Genomic DNA, 21,977 nt, shown 5'->3' with positions numbered 1-21,977 from the left:
GGAAATTCTTTACAGAGTGAGTAATCAAGAATTGGAATGGCCCTGCCCAGAGAGGTGGTGGATTCTCTATCCTTGGAGGTTTTTAAGATGAGACTGGATTTGGCACTTAGTGCCATGATCTGGTAATCATAGTAGTGGTGGATTAAGGGTTGGACTTGATGATCTTGGAGGTCTCTTCCAATGCAGCTGATTCTATCATTCTATGACTTCTTAGAGCTCTGGGGTACCCAGTGCCTCAAAACCAACAGTTAATTAGCACTTACAACACCTCTGCAGAGTAGATGAGCTATTGCTACTGGAGGTCACAGAGTGCAAGCAGGCCAAATCCCCCATTCATTGGAGGGCTTAACACAGGAATGAGTGTGATGGGGCCAAGCGTCCACTGAAGCATTTACTGGTTCCAAATGACCCAGCTAGCATGACTGGAAAAGACAAGGAGCTGGGATAAGGCACCCATGTCCCTTGCTGTGCCTCTAAGTCACTCGCCCACCCGCAGGAAGGGAACAGGATGAGGATGCTATTTTCAGCCCAAGTATCTGGAGCTTACAAATACCCGCTGAAAACGCAATGCCTTATCAAAACAGGTGAGAGCCAATGCCAGCTGACGTTCCCATTCCTCCAAAGAACTCAGCCACGAGATTGTTTTTTTTAATTATTATTTTTGAACAGAATATTTACATGTCTTACTCTAAATAGGCTCTGGCATTTCTGCAAAGGGACCGAATGTATGACCTCGCGGTCTTGACGAGTGATGGGATCAGTCCAGCTGCCCTTGCCTTTCCTCTGGATAGGCCTCTGTAGCAAGGCAGGCAGACCACAGGGAATGGGTTCAGGAGGAACAGGCCCTTACAAATAGAGTATTTTCTCCAAGGAACCAGGAGGGAAAAAGTTGGCTATGGCAAAAAGGTTGAGGAACAAGAGAAGTGCCTGAGCAAAACCCACAGAGGGGAAGCGAGGGTGAGCCCAGCCTGTAGAAGGGTTTACGTTCCCTTTGAAGAGAAATATTCAGGCTGTCAGGTAAAACCGAGAATCTAACCCGTGGGAGGACAGAAGATGCTACCTTGAAGAATCTGACTATTACAGGATTAACAGCTACAATCCCTCCCTCTGAGGACACCAAATGCCAAAATCTGGCCTGAGGGTTTTAGGTGGTGAGGTTTGTCCAGGCGTGTCGGTAGGAACTCTACAACACACAGAAGAGAATACTGTTCAAACCTGTATTATCTAAACATAGGTGTCTTAAAAATACTAAATATTTCTTTTAGGGGGTAAGAAAAAACACAGAGAAATAGGAAGCCAAAACACACACATTTCTTCTGTGAGTAAAACGTGCCCTTCAAACACTTGAATTCTACTGTACAATGTATTTATACCATGTTTAAGAAACATTTGTCAAGCATATAAAAATCCCCAGAAGTTCACTGTCACACAGCTTAATTTCTTATATTCTGCCTACATGCACATATAGGGCCAGTTTGTTAGGGGGTGGAGGTGTGTAGCAAAGCACAATCTAGCGAGACATGACACCATAACGGTGAACAATAAAAGCAAGCGCAGCATATGTGCTGGACATTTGGTGAAAATAACCCAGCCACAGCTCCGACTTTGGTACATTTTCCTCTGCAGAAGCTGGTAATTCAGTTTCCGCTCTGATTCAGCTCAACCAACAATTAAGTTTCTCACAACCCCTCTGATCGTTATTTATTTGAGAATTTTGATATTCTAGGAAATGTATCTTTACTTTTCAACTCTGTTTTTCTACAGAGCCCAAGAAGCTGAAATCTGGGGGATTTCTTCTTTTCTTCTCTTCATGTTAAGGTTTTTACTCCATCTAGGTGGTAGGATTTTCCCTGGCTATAAGTTCTGAAATGGTAGCAATAATTATATTTCTTATTTTATTACTTGCAATTGCCCCTTTGATCAGAATCCTATGCTGTTTAACCACATTTATGGTCATCCTGCATAAGGGTTCTAAATACAGAATGAGTCATTTTCTAAGGCAAAACTACAGGAGCTGAATTTCCCTTTACTGCACACACATGGAATCCCATACATTTGGCACCAATTTAGCTTATTATCATTTCATTCTTCCTTTTTATATTTGTTTCATTGTAAAAGCAATGTAAAACTCCCCATTCACTGGGAAAGACTGCTCATTCCTTAGTATTGGCTTCCTCATCCAGCCTGTAGCACATCAATCCTGACTCAATCTTGCCTTTGCAAAAGGACACACCAACAAACACATGAAATATTCCACAGCTGGACGAGCTGAACTGTGGGTCTGTAAGCTATGCTTAGATCTCACAGTGCAAGCCTTCCCTCAGTGTGAAGCCTAGGAAACTCTCCATGCATAGCCTTTTCGTTCCTCCCAAAGTCCAAGAGTTTGCAAAGACACAGACCAGCCTTCCCCGCGTGCAGATGCCTCTAGGAAGGGCTCTCTTGCACAGGCTTGTGCAAGGAGGACAAAACTGGCTGCCCCATCTCTGACAGTTCTGGCTTGACCACCAAGGACACAACTGCTGGAGCCACATCAAGAAGGTGTCCTTGCTTGTGGCTGCCCTTTGTGCACCATATCCCTGCAAGCAAGAGCACAGGGCCAGCAAGGCACTGCCCTCACCCCATGTAAAACAGAGGACCATTACCTGGGGCCACATTGCTGTCAAAATGGTAAAACCCTGATGGACTTCAGAGAATTCAGAGCAGCTTTTGATTTAGACCACACACCTGAAAGCAGAATTTGTTTCAGTCCCCTTTTCCAAAATGATGGTCTCGGGAACCTACATAAACAGCCCAGCTCAGGAATTTGCAGTTCTTTGGAAAAAAGAACATGGACTTTTGAAAGACCACCCTTAGGGGAAGGGTTTTATTTGGAGGAGAAGTCAATGTGAAGCCAAATTCAACACAATCAGAGCAGAAGACATGCACCAGAAGCAGGCAGACATCACAGGGAAGAGCCAGTGATGGTACAGTGTGTCCCTGCCTACACTGCTGCTCCCTATAGCCCCCATTGGTACAGGGGTAACAGGAGCAAAGGAAGGACCTGAGCACATAGCTTATCCCCAGTCCTTTTACTTACAGCTTTGATTGAGAGACTTCACTCTTCTGCTTAAAGCATGTTTGCTCTCTCTTTTCATCACACTGCTTTGTCTGCTTAGCCAGTTTAGACAGACATTCATATTCTCCAGTCACAGGAAAAACTGCTGCTGGAAGAGAGTACTGCAGCCAAAAGAACTAAAGGCTTAGAGATTAAAGAAACACTAACAGCTACTTGATTTGTACTATTTTGTGTACACTCAGGACCAGTAGCAACAGGCAGACTCACCTGAACTCCCAAAGTACCACCCTTTTCAGGATGCTCTCCAGGTGAGCCAGTTGCCTGCCATTGGAAACTACTATATGAGGCTTCCTCATGCTGGAAAAGCAAAGCATCTCTGAGTACTTCCCAAGGTTTCTCATCACAGACACCAGTCCACTCTCTAGAGCCATGAAAAGATGTGTTTACAAATAGGAACAAACCGGCACACATGGGAACAGGGAATCCTCACACTCTGAAACCTGAAGTCAATTTGGTTCAGTCAAACTTGGAATTTCAGTGACATACACCTGTTCTCCTTACTCACTGGTAAATACAATCACAAATTCCTAGAGCTTTTTCTCTGGATACCAATAGGAGACTCTATGCTGAAAAACATTACAGAGCCAGAGATCAGAGCTCTCGTTTGTTTCTGTGTCTGGATGACCATGACTTTGATGGGGTAAGTATAATAACATATGATAAAATACTCTTTAATCTGTGGTAGTTCTACAATTCTAGAAACAGGTTCAGTGGCTTTGCTCTCAACCATAAGTATTTCTGTAAAGAAACACTTGTTTTGCTGGAAAAGGGTAAGAAAAAAACCTGTTTGTAAACAAAGCTAGAAAAATAAATCTAACTCCTACAAAGCTCAGAACTACCCAAAACAACTTTCTGCAGAGAGCTACCATTACCCAAGGTAAAAAATTTCTTTAAACTTAGCAATCCTGAATTACACAGAAACACTCAAACAGGGCAGCACAGTACATCTGAACTGGTATCGCTTTTAATTTCCCACCTGATTGGCTTGAAAAGGTTCATATGTTGGAAAGTGTGGCAGGAAGAACTTACTGAAAATTGCAATTCAGGATCAGATTAAAGAGGGAGGATGATAAAGGGAAAATCTTCTTCATAAATGAGTTTCTTTATCCAGAATAAACTCAAAAGGTCCTGTGAGGGGAGGAAGGATATGTGTTTCATTAGGACAAAGAGAGTAGGAAAAACTGCCTGAAACCTCCTTTGTGAAGGCAACTCTTACAGCACAGCTTCTTTAAGGGCAAGGTATTGAAATCACTTTGGAAGAAATACTTTTATCTCACAAGAAGATTGTCCTGCACAGTGCGCTGCCATCACCACTACATCCATGAAACACTAACAAGCACCAAACAAGAGTCTCTTAGCCCAACTCTCAGTCCATCCTACTGTCACTGTCTGCTTGGGACAGAAATCCCTTCATGTTCCAAGAGAGAGATGTTCAGGATACTCATTCCTAGAGGAGCTGAGGACAAGACACCTCCTTTGCAGCATAATACAGCCTAGAGCAACAGAGACATTATCTTTAGAAGGGAGACAAAGGGTTGAGCCATAGGAATACTGCTTTAATAGTTGAAGCCAAGAACTCCTTTTTTCATGAGCTTTAAAGGCTGAATTTTTCCAACATTATACTACATTATTTCTGACCTTCTGGAATTCTGGCGAGAACTCATTCTGCATTGCCCTGTGCTGTGAGAAACCCTTTCCCTCCCTGTGCCCTGGGTGGAGGCAGCTTGTACCAAGTTTCATCAGCAACCTGAGTAGCTCCAGGCTCTGAGCACAAAGGGCAAGGGAATGGCTGCTGGGTTTTGTCTCCCGTGTGCACTCATGTACAAACTCAATGACTGAAGTGACAGCCACGGAGAAGGCACTGGGGAAGCCTTTGCTTTTATGGACACATTTTGGTTCGCAAGTGGACCCCAAGATTTGACACTGCACTCTGAGGTAGTCTACCCTGAAGCAGTGGATGGCAGATATCACCTTCTTAGCGTTGGTGTTATGGGCAGAAACCAAAGGCTCTGCAAAAGCCAAGACCATGCCACGCTTCGTGTTTGTACTTGTCTCCACAGATGCTCTTCCTCTCACTGGCCATGCGTGGAAGAGATGTATAAGAGCTGGAATCCTACATGCCAGCACAGTTGGTCGCTGGAGCAGTGGGCTTTTTTTGGGAATGGTTCCTGTGGTTTTGACCCAGGAATGGCACAAATTCAACAGGGCAGTCAGATCCCCATCAGGCAACGCTGCAGCATGGCCCCACCAGCACTCATGCACGGCCAGGATACCCTGGAATGGCTGCTGGGAACCAAGATGGCATGCGAGAAATGCAGAACTGAAACCATGAGTGGGTGACAACCATAAAAACTGAACTCTCATTAAACACTGGACAGTCGGTGAGCGCAGACCCTCCCATCTGCTTGCTGTGCACTGGGCAGGGGTGGTGTGTGTGCTTTGGGAATCGGCAGTTTTCACACTGCTCACCCAGGAAGTTATTAACTTGCATGTTTGTGGGCAACTGCACGAGCTATTTTTGGTCATGGGACCCTCTTTAAGGAAAGGATTGCAAAGTTTTAATAATGATCTTTAGCTAACTTGGTTACTCACACAACAATGGCTTTCCAAGAGGCCAACTGCTGCAAAAACTTGAGACAGGCTTTACTTCCAGAGGTATGAAACTATGAAAATATCTAACCATAATAGTAAGCAGCTATAAAAAGAGCCCTGTTTATTTCACATGATTTCTTTGTATGCCACAGTGTTATGAGAATACTTCAGCTCAATGACAACATGGTAAATTGGAAAAGATTAACTATTGAAGTCAGCACATACGCAGTTCACTTTTGCTTGGTGTTGGTGACTTTTCTCCTTTCCAAACAGAATTTTTCACTAGTACCAGCAGCCACAACAATATTTTTATAATTTTAAATTTGAAATTAACCTGATACTAAGGTCAACTCATGTAGGGACCACAAGAGGAGAAACTGACAAATAAACAGATTAAAGAAAATAATGCAGACTTCAATTCTGCATTGCTGTATATCACGCAGGTAGATCTGGAGACCACATGCTCAATCTAAGAAATAGTCTAATATATCCCATTTCTATAATATTGCAAATTGTATCCAGTAACTTTTCTGCAACATCACAGAATACCCTACAGAGAAGGTCAAATGTTGTACTGCAGGGCTTCGATGGTGTTTTAATTCACTCCTGAGAAATACCATGAGGCCTTACCAAATCCCATTCACTGTTAGGGTACAGCAAGAAAAAGGGGGGAAAAAAAAAAGATTGCATTTGCTTCTGGGAAGACCCACACAGCTCCACAGAGAGGACACTTCCACCCTTGTTAATCCCAGCTTCTTAAAGCAACACTCAGTAAGATAATGAATCCTTTAAATGTTACATCTTGTGTCTTGCATTATTGTGGTGCAGCAACTCTCCACATCAAACAGTCATCAGCACTATTACAAAGTGGGCTTATAAGAGACTGGCTGAAAAGGCGCTGTGTGAAAAGAAGTGGAAAATTAAAGCTGAAGCAGTCGAAGAAAGGGCTTAATTTACTGGCATGTACAGTATGCAAATGAGATTACTCTCAGCTTAACTGCATCATTTATGTCCATAATAACGGCATCATCATTACAGGGCTCAAATTAAATTACACCATAATTAGCATATCAAAGTGATTGGTTAAAGTTTAAAACAAATACCCAATTTTGTTAATGAACAGCTGTAATTGTCATGTACACTTCAATGAAAACTCCCTAAACAAATGTATGTTTTAGAACAGAGTAAGATTTTGAAGCAGACAGGTCTGTGGCAGAGGTAAATTGCCTAAAAAAGAATGACACAGACTATTCTATTAATGTTAATATATGCTCATCGTTTTCAGGTAACAAAACATTCTATCAAAACAAGCCTTCGTTTTGTATTTTTTGCCTCTCAACTCCACCACCACACTGGGAAGTGTCAGCAGTCAGAGATGTCGGCCGTGCCCAGCCTGCCCCACGCACTCGTGAAGAGAGGAGAGAGGAGGAGGAAGGAGGAGGAGGAAGAAGAGGATGTCTTGCTAACTCTACCCTCTAGACCAGGGCTGGAGTAAGCTGATGAGATGATAACACATTAGGCAGCCTACAATTCAATTTACTCTAATCTAATCACATCTACGCAGCAGTTCCAGAGGTGGAACTGCACCAGAGAAGTTTTTGCTTTTCTTGTCTCATTAAAATAAATAGGGAGGTGGGACTGAAGGGTTTGTCACTGTCAGCCTGACAGCCAGCGACACATTTCCAAAGATCCATCACTACAGATGTACACAGCAAATACACAGTTAAAACACTCCTGAGGCAGAAGGAGCTTTAACAGGGGAGCAGCTCTGGGTATTTTAACAGTACAGGTGAGTTCTACCACACTTGGGGTTGGCAGGAACCCTGAGAGGACCAGGCCAAAGGAGCCCAGTGTCACCTCACACACACAGGGTAAAATAATCCCTCTACAGCCCCCAAAATGTTTACACTGATATATTTGCTTATGTGTTACCCAATATTATAGGCTACAACATGGGGAAGTATATTTTGTGCTAAAATTGGGAATGCACTTTCAAATATACTTAACAAGGAAATTGAATGTCTTATTAAATCCGTATTATCAAAACACTGTTCAAAAATTTAAAGAAAGTAGCTTTTCATTTTATTCATCGAGGAATCCATTAAAGCCTAAGCTCTGAAGTAGTATGTAAATTATGTGCCTTTCAAGGTAGAGCTAGGGCAAATTCACTCCATCAACTAATGATGAACCTCATTATGTGCAGGGAGTATTCATAATGAGGAAACAAGCCACCCGCCATTCCATGTTCTAACATAAATCCCTGTAAAATGTGAATATCTCCACGTCTAATTAAAGGCTACTAATTCCTATCATCCCCTACACAGTCCAAAAAGCAAAAACTAGAAATGTGTTTAAAAAGACACCCTTTGATTTTACAAAACACATTTATTTGTGTTTACCACTAATGAGTTGCAGTGTGTATTTTTTAAGAAAAATAATTCCCGTTATTATAGAATAAAAGTTTGGGGGTACAAAAGTTTATTTACATTATCTGACTTGGTTTACATTTTAAAAAGAGTTTCTGATTAGCACAGGTCAGGCTGCACAGCTCGAGAGACAAATAAATAAAAAGGAAGAAAAAAGACCTCTCCAGGAATATTTAAGAAATAATATTTTAGGGTAAAAAAAAAGGAGAAAAAAAAGGGGGGGCGGAAAGGAAGGAACAGCTTTGCTATCCAGGTTTGCTCTGGAACTAAGACTTCCTAAAATAAAATAAATCTAGAGATCCCATAATAACTGGGGAAGGCAGGCAGCAGAAGCAGGAAGAGGGAGAGCCAATTAAGCAACCGAGTACACAACAGGTATTTAAAAGATTTTTCTGAATGATACTCAATTTAGGAAAGAGCTGCTTCTCTTCCAAAATCCTGTAAGAATTAGGGATTGAAGACAATGCTGTTTAATGCAGGCTGGAAGAAAAGTGCTCTTCCATGGACTTACCTAGATTTGATATTTATACCTACAAGCGCAGCGTCCGCTCCTACGATCGAAACCGTATTTCTTATTAAGTTACATAATACCCATCCTGTGCATTGTTGTGCATTCATTTGCTCCTGCACTGAATTATGGATTTGCTCTCTGTACTTCCCGGCACAGAAGTGGACAGGTTTGCCAACTCCCCTGAATGGGAGACGCATCACTGTTTCTTTTTCACTGCTCTGTTATTAATATTTTCCTAAGTGTTCAAAACAAACCGAGAAGCACAGCAAAACCTGAGAGTGTTTCAGTTTGGAGGAGGAGAACAGCATCCCCTGAAGCTGAGCAACATATAGGATTAAAAAAAGGATGCAAAAAGAAAAATGATGGCATAAAGGGCTGGTTTAAAGCAACGTGATAACTCCTCACAGGGCACGGAAGCACTTGGGCAGTCGCAGAAAAGGCTGTGGCACCTTCAGATTATGTCAACCGAAAAGTTGAAATCCTCGTGTAAAAATACCCCTCACGTCTCATCCCTAGAAAAGCTTATTTAGAATTCATAGAAATTCACAGCTGCTAAGAGGAATATGCGCGCACAAAAATCACAAACGCAAAAAAAAAACAAGGGGGGAAGAAGAAAAAAATCAATATTTAAAAGAACAAAATAGAGCACACAGATTAAAGTATTTTAGCAAGGCAAATATTCTAGAAATAGCTGGGCATTTTACGGGGGGAGGGGAGAGAGGTGGGATGGAGGGGGGGGGAGGATCCGGCTTCTTTAAGTTGCATAAAAATCAAACTCCGCTGCCCGCGGGGCTGCGCCGGTGGCGGTGCCGGGCTGGTTCTTGGGTTGGGTTGGGTTTTTTTTTCCCCCCTCTTTTTATCCCCCCCACCCCCCCTTCTCCTTTTAGGTCAACCAGTCATGCACTGGGAAAGACAAGCCTCCAAAAATAACTCGTCCCTCCCCCGGAGCGCGGAGTTGCACAGCCTACCTTTGTTCTGGCGCTGCGGAGAAGGAGCGGCAGCGGCGGCGGCGGCGCGGGGGGCTCTGCCCGCGGCACCTGGGGCAGCTCCGGCACCGCCGCCCGCTCCGCTCCGCACGCGGCTGCCCCGGCCGCCGAGGAAGAGTTCGGCAGGATTTATTTGACACTTATTTTCCGGGCAGCCCTTTTGTGGAGTTGCGCCGTTTGTTTCTTATTGTCTGAGCAGCAGTTGGAAGCGTCTCCCCGAGGGGGCCCCTCAGCCCGGCTCGGCCGCTTTGACAGGGAGGTAACCATATTAGGATGTGTATGGCAAAGTAAACAATAACAGAGTTGCAATGAAATGGAATTTTTTTTTCTGTTCTTCTTCCAGCTAATGGTGTTGGTGTCAGTCCTGTTTTTAGCCTTTTCCCAATAGTTTTGTTTTCTGGCTTAAACGGCCCATCTCTTTTAAAAATGTTTTTAAAATATATTAAAAAAATAAAATGAAAGAAGGGGAGTGAGGGGGAGAGGCAAGTGGTACCAGCTTCCCAACTGCTTCCTGCTGCAGATGTTCTGGGTCGCAGTGGGGAAAGGGGGGAGAGCACTTTTAACATCCAAATGAAGACATGTCAGTTTCATCACCGGGAAAAAAAATAATACAGTAACACCCGCATGCACTGCCGAGACCCATGATAGAATGAGGGAGTGAGTGGGGACAGGGGGGACAGGCACTAAAACTGCAATTTTGAAAGCAGGGACCAAGTAGCTTAGAAAAGTCCAGTCACATTTTGCACAATCGCTGTGAACTGGTGGGACGAGCTAAGTTGTGCAAACCCCTGCAAGTCTGCTGGCTTTAAAGCTTTGAAATCACTGATTTTACAGGATAAAGCACTTTAAGCAAACTGTAAAATGCAGGTGTCAAGTTATTCGGTTTAATCAGAAACAGAGCTTAGAGCAGCCACCATGCAATCAGCACAGTCAAGAGAAAAGTTCTGCAGCAAGAAAACACTCTTAAGTCGAACAATATTATTTTAATACCTCGATTCCACGTCCTAAGCAAATCACCAAGAACAACAAGTGTAGCATCTCCTTGCACCGAGGGATGAGGCAGCCGCTGGCGAGCGCTGCGTGCAGAAGCTCAGCACTACAGCCAGGGGATCACAGCTAGAAGATGAAACAAGTTTACACGTCTTGGTGACGGCACATTGGGGCAGCTCTCTGGTACAACAGTCCCACTTGAGCTGTTTGCACCACCAGTGAGCATCCTCTGCTGCTCAGTGGCCAGAAACATGGAGCGTGCCTCTGGAAAGGGCTGACAGGGATCACTGATGCTCCCAGTCCGTACCAGGCACCGGTGTGATAAGATACACCACGAGGAGAGGTTGAAGGTAGATAGGCAAACAAAGTTGCTATGAGATCACATGCTTAATTTAGAACAAAGGCAATGTTTCTCTGACAAATAGGATGCACACTTACCCTGCCAAATTCACTTGCACTCGGCTAATTCACAGCAATCAGAACACCAGTGTTGACATCTAATGGTACCGGCAAGCATCTCTCAGCCTTTCCACATGGTGTAAACCCTGCTCCTTTAATACACTTTAAATTTTTCAACCATATTGTTTAACCTAAACATCTATGAGATTACACAGCATGTTACTCATCTGTGCTGCGTGTGCGACCCCCCCCCCCCCAACAAAAATAGAAACTTAACACGCTGATATCAAAGTCAATAAATCACACAACCAAGTAGCAGTTCAAAAGTTCAAAGACATGATGGCCAGTTCACTACGTCGCAGCACTCAACCAATAATAACTTGACTCCATCACTCCTCATAGTATAGACAATTTCATGGCATCATTTTCATTAGCCTGTCTCACTGAAAATTGCTAGCTATTTATGTATACGCTAAAATAAATTAGCCATTTCATCGAGCACTGTGATTCTTATAAAATACATTAACACAATACTCAATTTTCCAGTTGGAGTAAATAAATAAATCAATAAATTCAATACAGAATAATTTTTACTTTTTTTATTGTGCAGCTCCAGCTCTCAGTGTAACTGTTTTTATTGGGTTTATTTGTTTCAATAAAAATTGAAATGGACCAGCAATCTTCGCAGTAAGATCTGGGAGAGAAAAAACCAACCCAGCCCTATCTAATCTTAAAGTATGCTGTGCAGTTCAGCCACCTAGTAATACATAATTTTTGGTCAAAATTCATTTTCATTACAGTTATTAAACACCCATTCAATTTTGAAGGGTTCTTCTCTCCCCTCATGAACCTTCACGAGGAGGGGTATCATTTTGCAACCCATCAAGAAGCCTCAGAGGCGTCTGAGGTCCTGCCCAGCCCATCCTGCTGGGCTGGGGGCAACCTCCTACTACCTTCATGCTTCCATGGAGAAACCTGGCATGGAGAAGTCACCAGCACTCATGTTCACTATTGTTAAGCGCTAACTGAGTGCTACATTTAGCATGGCTGTGGGTAGGGGCATTTGGCATCAAGGCTAAGATAACAGGACAGAAGGATGAGGGAAATGTGGGAGAAGATGACATGGACACCCCAAGAATCTGATCCTCGAAGAGGGCTGTCAACTCTGGCCCTTTAGGTCTGTGCTGTTCCATAATACAGGGCCAGTAGATTACAGGCTATTTGGTGATGACATCCTAATGCTGCAGCTCAGTGCATCCTTTGGGGACCTCAGATGAGGCTCACAGCAGCTCATGCTCTACAGAAATGTACCCAAGTAGTTCCTCCCCTGCCTGGGGTCAAACACTCATCACATCAGGGGCTGCCCAACAGGATGATTTAGAATTTGTCTCAACAAAATGCTCACACATGGGTGAGAGCCCAGACTGCCTCAGTCCTCCTACTACAGTAACCTCAGAACAACAGAGGCAATGACCCACTAACCCCTCCAACAGTCTCATAGTCCCAGTAACACAGCACTTCTCTGCAAGTCTAACACTTCCATAACAAACTATTCCCCTGCTCAGTGACGAGGACAAGAACCTGTAAGGAACCAGGAAAAAATAAAATAAAATATACCCCCTTGTGATACGAATTCAGTCTCAGCAGCAAATTTATTAACTAACATGTACCATGCAAGTCCATAATGGTTCAACAAAATTCCTTCAGAAAGGCTGCATGTGAACAGCACACTTTGCAAACTGGTTGGTGCTAACAGTAGGGTATGTATTGTTCATATTCACTCTTTAACCTGATCAGAAGAAAAGTAAATATCAGGTCCCAATTTTTAATGACTGACTATAAATAAAAGCTTTTATGCAAAACGCACAGTTTGCAAAGATAACGATTTTAAGTATGATGTCACTAGTGACCTCCTGAACTACATGGCACATGTCAGACAGACGTCTGTTTCTTAAATTGCAGTAATAAATTAGTAGCCGCAGAATCTGTTCTGTCAAGAAAACATGAAGCTTTCCTATTCAGATAAAAGTTTAATGACTGTTTCAGTTTAGGTTCATGAGTCAAGATTACTATTGATGGGGGGGACCGATGCAGGGCCAAACTCATCTCCCTCCTCTTTCTCCGACCCCTGTACTTTTCCCCAACAGGATCCAAGGGTCTGACACACATGGAAGGCTTCCCTCTACCTTTACACTGATTAGAATACTACTATTTTAAAATATGATACATACATCCTGGTACAGATGTGGGCACTAACACCATGCAACATACCATGTCTCACTCAGTTAGCTTGTTTTCAGTTACTAGAGAATCTGCCCAATTATAACCTTTGGCCCTGAAGTCTTCCCTTGCTGAGCGCTGTGTCACAGACCAAACTCTTTCAAAAAACTTAATCCAAAACTCCTGAGGTACTTCTGAAAACAAGGAACATTGCTGACCTACCATGGTGAGCATCCCTGACCGCCACTCCCTGGATAAGCCACCAAGCTCCCACGCACTGGATCAGACATGAAAACACACCAGTAAAAGACTTCAGTAGGAGGCAGGTGGGTGGCACCACTGCTCACCTACTTCCTTGTCCTCTTCCTCTCTGCCCCCCAGGCAGCAGGCAGGGGTACAGAAAGCCACCCGATTTGAATAGAGAGGAGACATGGCCAGGTCAGGACGCAGGAAAACAAGCAGACAGGGACAAGGAGGCCAGAGAAATGAACCATGACTGCCTGAGCATGTCACCCATCTCATACTGAGGGTTGCTTACACTTCCTACTCATTACAGAGAAACTACAGAGTCTAGTCCAGTTTGTAGCATTTTTGGAGACCTGTAGCTGGGCCAACTTGATATCAAGTTGTGTAGGTATATCCAAAGGAAAACCCCTGACTACAGTGTGACCTCCATCCTCATTTCCACACTTTAGCCCTAAAACAGGGAAAATCCTAAGGCTGCTTGGCTAAGGGGTGTTGTGCATTCACACACTGCCAGGCAGCATCTATTTCTCTAATCCTTTTCTGAGAAACAGCTGCAAGACCTTCATGGAAAGTTCTGGACATAAAAAGCTTCAGCCCAACTGCATTGGCTTTTAGTCATACTGGGAACAACGAGGCTTTTCAACAGGAGGTGTGGGACACTCTTCAAATGTGTTGGTTTTAACAGGAACATAGGCCACTGCCTTTGTGTCAATAAAGAAAGTAGAAAGTACTTTTTTTTTTAACGCTATTTTGCTGGTTTCCCATGAAACATGATCTTTGTTTTCTCATCTATTATCCTAGGTACAGCACTTTATGCAAAAAAATCACCCCAATATGAACATAACTATATAATGAGCCCCATGCAGGAGGGAGTAATTCATCACCAAGGCTTTCCACATCTAAGGGGTCCATGCCCTTCAGCAAACAAAGGCATGTTGCCTTTTCCTCCTTCCAGCCTCTCTAAAAGATAAAACCCAAAAAACCCCCTCACCCCTGTTGCCTCAGCTGACCTGCAGGAGGGTGCAGGCAACACCTTGAGTGCAGCAAAGGGTCCTTCCCATTAGTGTGTCCCACCTGGGAAGGGCAGGGCAGAGCCCTGCAGTGCTGCTGGGCTGTGCACAGGCTCTTCTGCTTCAGTGCTCACACAGATTTCTCGCCGGGCAGAGCTCCGAAGGAGCTTATGATAAGCAACGGCATACTTAACAGTTACATGTTACCATTCATGATAATGCAATATTTCATTTGGGTGATTTAGAAGTCCCTCTTGACCAACTTACAGTGAGACACCAAACGCTTCATCAATCACAACCATTTTTATTCACAATCCAGTGCAAAAACTACAGGGAGAGTTGAATTTTCAGCAACTCATTGGGGAGGGGATTGCTAGTAGCTCTGAAAATCCTCCTATCTCACCAATTTTTATGTTAGATTCAAATATATTTTCTTTCTAAGCAGAATTCCATTTTCCTGCCTCTCTCTGCTGCGTTTCTTATCATGGCAGGGTGAAAGAGTATCCAATTTAATATCTGTTTTGCAGGACAGGAGATTTTTTCATATCTTATGCACTAAGGAAAGCTGCAGGGGATGGCTTAGCAGGCTGAGCATCAGGTTTTAAATACCTAGACTCCCTGGAACCACAGATCCCATCAGGTCGACTGAGCCCTTCATGTTTCTGGGGTAGATAAATTAAGTGTCATGCTGTTTACTTTGTCGGGATCTGTTCGATGAGGCCTCGGCAGGTCCCGTCTGTTCTGCGTGGAGCTGAAGGTTACAGTGGTGTGGTTAAGACACAGCACCTGATCTCACTAACTCTGATGGCAATTCTGCCATTTCTGTTAAGATAGACAATTCAGAGATCTGCACCCAAAACTTGCTGCAATGTTACTGGATGACTGAAAATTATTCAACAGCTTATCTACCTCAGTTTTGGTGGCTGTTAAAGGGGAAAAAATACATCTACACCTCCCAGATGTTTAATTCATAAGTTATACAAAACTGTCAGATCTATGGATGACAGAAGAGAGATATTCATCATTTTTACAGCCTGATTTCTGTGGTTGCAGGTAACCCTGTGTTTCTACAAAGTCATATCCTCTTCCCACTCCTCTGCACCACAGGGAAACAGAGGCCATGCCCACCAACAATGATTTGCAACAGAAGACCTTTTAGAAAGAAATGGCTGTAAAGAAGTAGTGTGAAATAATCAGGAAAGACAAAATGTTAATAACCACAAAATTACAGTTTTGATGACCATGTGCAGGGGCACACACCCATTCTCACACACAAAAAACCCTCCTCAGCCTTGGACACCCCTAAGAGAGGTCACTCCATCTCCAAAAGGTCTAATTCACAGAGAACAGACTCAGTGTTGAAGGAAAACGGATGCTTTGAGGAGAGCAGCTGGAAATATGCACTTGGAACCTATTCCTGGCCTTACTCTTTCCTTCCCAGCTACCATTATTTTAATAGATTTAGATATATAGAAGATTCTGGGGAAAGTGGGTGAAGGGAAATAAAATGTAACAATAGGAAAAAAATGAGTTCTTCAACATAATTTCTCTTTCAAGTAGAAATTAAGGAGAAAACTTACTTCTTTTTGCAGTGGTTAGGGAAAGCAGTGTCTTTTGGTTTGTTTCCACAACAGCTGACAGTACACATTCCCTGCTTAGGGTACCAGAAATAATCATTATCACTCTTAAAATGTGTTTTCTGATGACATACCAAACGTTAAATTTGGCTGTTGGCTGTACTGGCTGCAAATCCTTCTCAGGTGGTTTAGCACAACTCCCACATTTTTCCTCCCAAACTACCAGAGAACCTGCTGGTGCTCCAGCCTACAGACATTACTGGGATGGAGTAAGATAGACAAGAAACAGTTCTTCAGCTCTATTTACACATCATTACATTCAAACTGTTTTTCAATGGGTTTTGGCTAGCCAGAGGACAGGGTATCAAACCATTTTCTGAAAACACCTTGTATTCAAACTAGGACATCCACCTTTGCAAAAAAATTATTTGCATTGCAGAGGGGAAAACTCTGTCAAGGAAAGGAATTAGACAAATAACTTTAGGTAAAGGCCATTTTTACCACAATATTTGGTACATTTTTTTTTAGAGGCAGGGCAAAGACCCTTAAAAAAGGTGATCAAGATATTCCTTGCCAAACCTTTGCAAACCAATCCAACCCAACCCCCAGAAACTGCAACACAAAACAAGGACTTTGCCCAAAATCCATCCATTGATCCTGGAATCTCACTGTCCATAAGTTTTCAGTGCCAGGTACTCCATCTGTGGCAAGGGACAGGGCTAAAGGAATAAAATCAAGGCAGGTCAGGGGGTGGCTGTGCAGTAAAACTAAACCCATTACAACAGCTTCTCTTCCAAAACTGCTTTGAAATCATTGTCACAGCACCACGTAGCTTGCTCTTTAAGTAAGTTGGACAAGAACAAACTCCTGAGCAAATTTCTGTCCCCTACAAAGCCCTTCCAAAACAGCCGGTTGGCAGGTGTGTCTCCATGCAGGGAGCATCATAAATCCTTAAGAAAAAGGGGTGGAAGCAAAAGGATGGAGATGCATTACTCTCCCAGACACGCATCACTTGGCCCCAGGGACACAGATTCAGTGTCGCAGCTCAAGCCTTCTGTCTTTCTCAGCTCAATCCAAGGGGATGCCCTCCATATTCCCACCTGCCCTCTTTGTGCTCTTGCTGAGGAAAACTCAGCCACCCCAAAAAGTTCCTGACTGCCACAGGCACTGGCAGCTCTTTCAGCAAATAGGCAAATCCTTCATGTCCAGCATGTCCCTGAATGCACTGAACCGTGTCCGGAGAGCCTGGCTACAGGTCTCAGTTCAGGGAGTGAAGCAGAAAAGATAATCATTGGCCTTGACTCCAAGCTCCTGTTTCAGTTCTCCAAGTCACCAGTGGTCAGCAAGGAGACTTTCAGATGTGCTGGAGTGTTCAGAATGAAAAGGTTGGAATAAAAAGCAGGAGTCAGAGCTGTGCATCCTATACCAGGGGTGAGCCAGGATGCTCTCCCTGGCACTGGGGTCCCAGTAGGGCTTTCTGGCAGCTGGTCGCACCTGCTACTTCAAATCAACATGCAAACTGAAGTGAAAAATGTAAAGGACAAGGTGAATTTTAGATGAAACTGAAATATCCCTGCTCTCTATCAGGTCTGAGAGGCAGAGGATGAAACAGGTTGGAACTGGTTTTGGTTCAAAGCTGTAAAAGAATTGCAGGGAGAGAGCACTTACAGAGAAATGTATTTTCATGTAAACTTTTATGCGCCCATCCCTTGTAGCTGGACATCAGGGAAGATGTTAATAAACACCATCAGGGGCAGAAAAACACAGTAAAAAAACCCCCATCATACTACAAACCCATCTCTTCCAAGCTTTTCAAAATAGCTCTGCATCTATATACTGTGGGGAGCGGAGCACGCTGAGATACAAGTTTGCATCTTAAACGTAAGCACACATACATACAAACAAGGTTTTGCAGATATTTGTTAGCTGTACTACAAGATTTTCCAGGGCTGGTGCTGCAGCTTATGTTACTGTGCTTTTATATAGCTGCAGATCAGCCCCCTAAGAAGCAGCCTTGGAGAGAAGCTGAAATAGTGACAGTTTGTGTTGCTGGGGATATTTCTGAGACGCAGTTGCTGTTTACTGTGTTTCTATTTCCAATCAAGCTGCAAAGTCCACCCATAAAACATGAGGAGGCATTTCTTTGGGTGTGGGACAGTGCAACACGCACACAAGGAGGACAAGCTCCTCAGCTGCTACGCCTGGGAAGAGCTCCACCAAAATACTCCCAGCCTGATCTACAGCAGAGTATTTGGCCCATGAAGAAGAAAACCATATTCAAAGTCCCCAGTTACGAGGCTTCTCTCAGTATATATTTATGCACAAAGCTCAAATAATTTAATACCACGCCTCACTAATCATGTGAATGCACAATTCTTGCAGGGGCAAATGATTCTTTTATCTCGTGCACCTCTTGTTCTTGGCTGGAAAAGGTGCCTCAGAATCCTACTGGCACTTTTAAAGGTGGCATCTACCTATCTGTGATATATACAATCCAACAGGATTCATTGTAGGCTCCTCAGGAGAGATTAACCTATTCTACAAGGAGTCAAAAACTACTCCTAATGATGGCAAACCACAGCATATGGCCAACTGGACAACTTCATTCCACTTCAGAGAGAATTCAACTCACACACTCTGGGGTACATTATTCTTGTTGCCCCATCAATGTTAATGATGGCACCAAGTGTAAGAAAAACGCTACAAACACCTAAAACAAGTCAAGAACACCCAGAAGCCTATGCAAAGGGATCTAAGGAGCATTTCAACATAACAGTTTCCTTCTTTACTCCTTTCTTTCCCTAAGAGTAAGAAGCATGCAGGATTGCAAAAGCATGTAATTTGCCAACAAATGCATAAACTACAGCTCATGAAAAAATAGTGAAATAGAGACTCGAAATTCAAGGCCAGTACAAGTTCATAAACTGAAATGGAGATCAGAAAACTGGCCTCTAAAGGAAAAAAAAAAAGAACATCGATTCCTTTTTTTCCTAAGAAAACTATTTCCTACCACTTTTGAAAACAAGAATGCCTCCAGTGATCTGACTGGGCTCTCTGTGATAGTTTTGGCTTCGCTTCTTTGCCCCTCCTCAGCTGCGTGGCTAAATTTGAGTCTAACCATGAGGTTCAGAGGGTTGTCTTCTTATTAACCTTCCACTTCATGCTTCCAATTTTAGACAGCAGTAAAACCACCTTTCAGAAATTTCCCTTATTCTTAGCTGCTTCTGAGGTGTGAGTTCACGTCTACATCCGTGATGCCAGACTGTTGCAGAAGGACAACACTGAGTTTGTGTATTGGAGTTTGGCCTTTTTCTACTTTTACTTGGATTCTTTCTTTATTTTTTAGAACCATTGCAAGAGCAGTTCAACAGTTCCAAAAGTGCCATGAACTCTTGCCCAAATTTTGACACCTAGACACAAAACGAAATGCAGAGATGATCTCTTAGATATGAGATTTGTGATGACAACTTACAACTGTCCATTGTGGTGGGGCAGCATCATGACTAAGTATTACCTTCGTTAGACACCCAGTGACAAGACCAGGCTGTCACCACAGCCCACCAACATTTCAGAGTATGAAATGAGATGGGGTGAGAACTGAAAGCGCCCTGACTGCCCCTGAAGAACCGTTCTCCTTCCAACCAGCTGCTCTTCCAAGCCACAGGACACCTTCCAGTGTGGTTATGAGCTCCACCTGACTCTGAGCTGTTCAAGATGAATCTTGTCTTTGAGCAAGCAAGAAAAATTCCCAAGGGAGAAAATCAAATTTGGAAACTAAATTTTGTAATCTCCTGCCATGCAATTTGGCTTTCTGGCAAAATTCCAACCCTTTCAATAGCAAAAAAACCAGACAAATACACTGTCTTCTATCATCTCCTGGTGTATTAAGGCCAGAGTGTGATGTGATACCACACATAGCTAAAAAGCTGTACAAGCAGAAGGAGTGATCTGCCCATGCACAGTGGCAGAGGAGACAGCAAACATACCACATAAAATAAAACTGAGCCAAAATAACCACTTCTGTTACAACAAATTTATCTTCTCACGTTCCCCTGCTGAATTGGGCATGCCTTCCCTGGCACAAAGAGCACCTAGGTGATCTGTGGTACTGCTGCTGAGGTGACTCTGCATCAAGAGAGCCTGGAGCATCGAGCCTTTGGTCAAAGGAAGGGCACAAGACAAGGAGAAAAGAAACACTGGCAAAGCTGACCAGCAGCACTGAGCACTATGACAGGCTCTCGGGCACGACCGGGCTATTGCACTGCTCTTATCAGCACACATGAGTTCAAGGTCAGCCTTGATGCACTTACTGAAAACTGACACTGCCTCGTCCTGCATCAGCACAGCTTCAAACCAAGGCTCCCAATTATTAGCAGTTGTTTACTGTTGCAGGGCCTAAGGACAAACAAAAAAGGAGCTCCATTGTGCTCAGCATTGTACAGAAGTGCTTAATTAGCCTCTTCAGAGGTTGTTCCCTTGAGTTTCTTTCAAGCAAGGTATTTTCAAATACAAATAAATTTGAATTTCAGAATTCCACAAGTCAGTTCCTTGAAATTTGTTTCTGTAAACAAGTATCACAACTTTTCCTTTCCTAATTTCAAATTTCAGCTGTACATAAAACACTTTTTTGTTTACTTTAAGAAAAAACTATATTTTAAAATATTTATCCGTGGGATGTAAACACAACTTTGACGTTCATTTAAAGGCTGGATTTGAACACACTGTCTCTGAACTATATGAAAGTTGCAAAATCGTTGGTTTTCTCTTGTTTCTCTAGTACAACTATAATATTTATATATTAACAATATATATATATATGACAAATGTATAGAAATATCTCCAAATTTGAAAAACAAACTAAGAGCTGAGTTTTAACTCCATAAAAACTGTTCCATGAAATGTGAAGCCATGCTACGATCTCATGAGCTCAGCAGGATAATGACACCAGTACACAGCTAGATAAGAGGGAGTACCAAGGGTGTTACAGCAGTAAATGCAGAAAAACATGAATGAAAGTTTGGAAAGGAAAAGTAAAATCTCAGACCTTCCACTTTCTCTGGAGGCATTTGGTCATGTACATTATTACAGATGCCAAAGTAGTTGCACAACTGGTCCAGCCTCCCATACCAGCACTTGATGCTGCTCTTAACAGTTGCTAAACTCAAAAGGTGAAAGAAGAAAGTGAGGCAAGAGGAAGGCAGCCCATCCTCCTGAGAGCCATTCACCCTCAGTATCCAATCTCCCTAACTTGTCAGCAGATGGATCCAGACCATCACTTGAAAGCATTTTATGACCATTTTCAAATGCAGATACTTTTTTCTACAGAGTCTCCACCTCACTCAGATTTGTACCAATAATTTAGAGGTCACCAGCTATTACATCCTATTATCTAACTCTTCAGATTCTGCTTTACTTCTTTTTACTCTTAGTGTTCACTGATATTTCCATTCACCTTTGAAGATGCCTGTTTAATTTAGCTGGGTTTTTAGACCACACCTTGGATTACATTTCCCACAAGCTTATTCCAGCAATTCCTTGGCAATAAATGATATTTGGATACCCCACAAAAACCCCACATCAAATATTGATTACTGTTATTTCCATTACCACAGGCTAAACCAGTTAGGTCCTAAGGGCAAATTAAAGAGCTTGCTTCTATTTTCTGCTCCTTTAGAGGAAGGACATAACTGGTTTTCTCCATAATGAGGAAGACGCTGACACAGAAACAAATAATTGCCCTAAAAATGGTTATTTCTCTGGCATGGTTAAATAAAGAAAATATAGTAAACTACTTTGCATGCAGAGGATAAAATCAATATAGTTTCCATTCAGGCAATAAAAATTACAGCATATTGCTTTAGATATGTACATACTCTTCATTTAAGGTGGAGTTTCCAGAATTCCC

The 21,977-nt window shown here is 42.9% G+C and overlaps 1 protein-coding gene across 11 annotated transcripts in view; it reads right to left on the bottom strand.

The window, feature by feature from the left end:
• Positions 1-21,977, bottom strand: part of FOXP1 (forkhead box P1) — a 380,458-nt gene that overhangs the window by 188,684 nt on the left and 169,797 nt on the right. The window contains exon 1 of one of the 11 annotated variants that reach the window (XM_071550243.1): positions 9,613-9,776. The exons of the other annotated variants lie outside the window; for them this stretch is intronic. The gene's annotated coding sequence lies outside the window, so the exon portion shown is untranslated. Of the gene's footprint in view, positions 1-9,612; positions 9,777-21,977 lie in introns of those variants that run through there. 11 annotated transcript variants of the gene reach the window in all.

The sequence above is a fragment of the Pithys albifrons genome, chromosome 3 (genome assembly GCF_047495875.1).
Source record: "Pithys albifrons albifrons isolate INPA30051 chromosome 3, PitAlb_v1, whole genome shotgun sequence".
NCBI lineage: Eukaryota > Metazoa > Chordata > Aves > Passeriformes > Thamnophilidae > Pithys > Pithys albifrons.
Note: the sequence above shows the minus strand (reverse complement) of the source record. Positions and strands in the feature narration are given on the sequence as shown.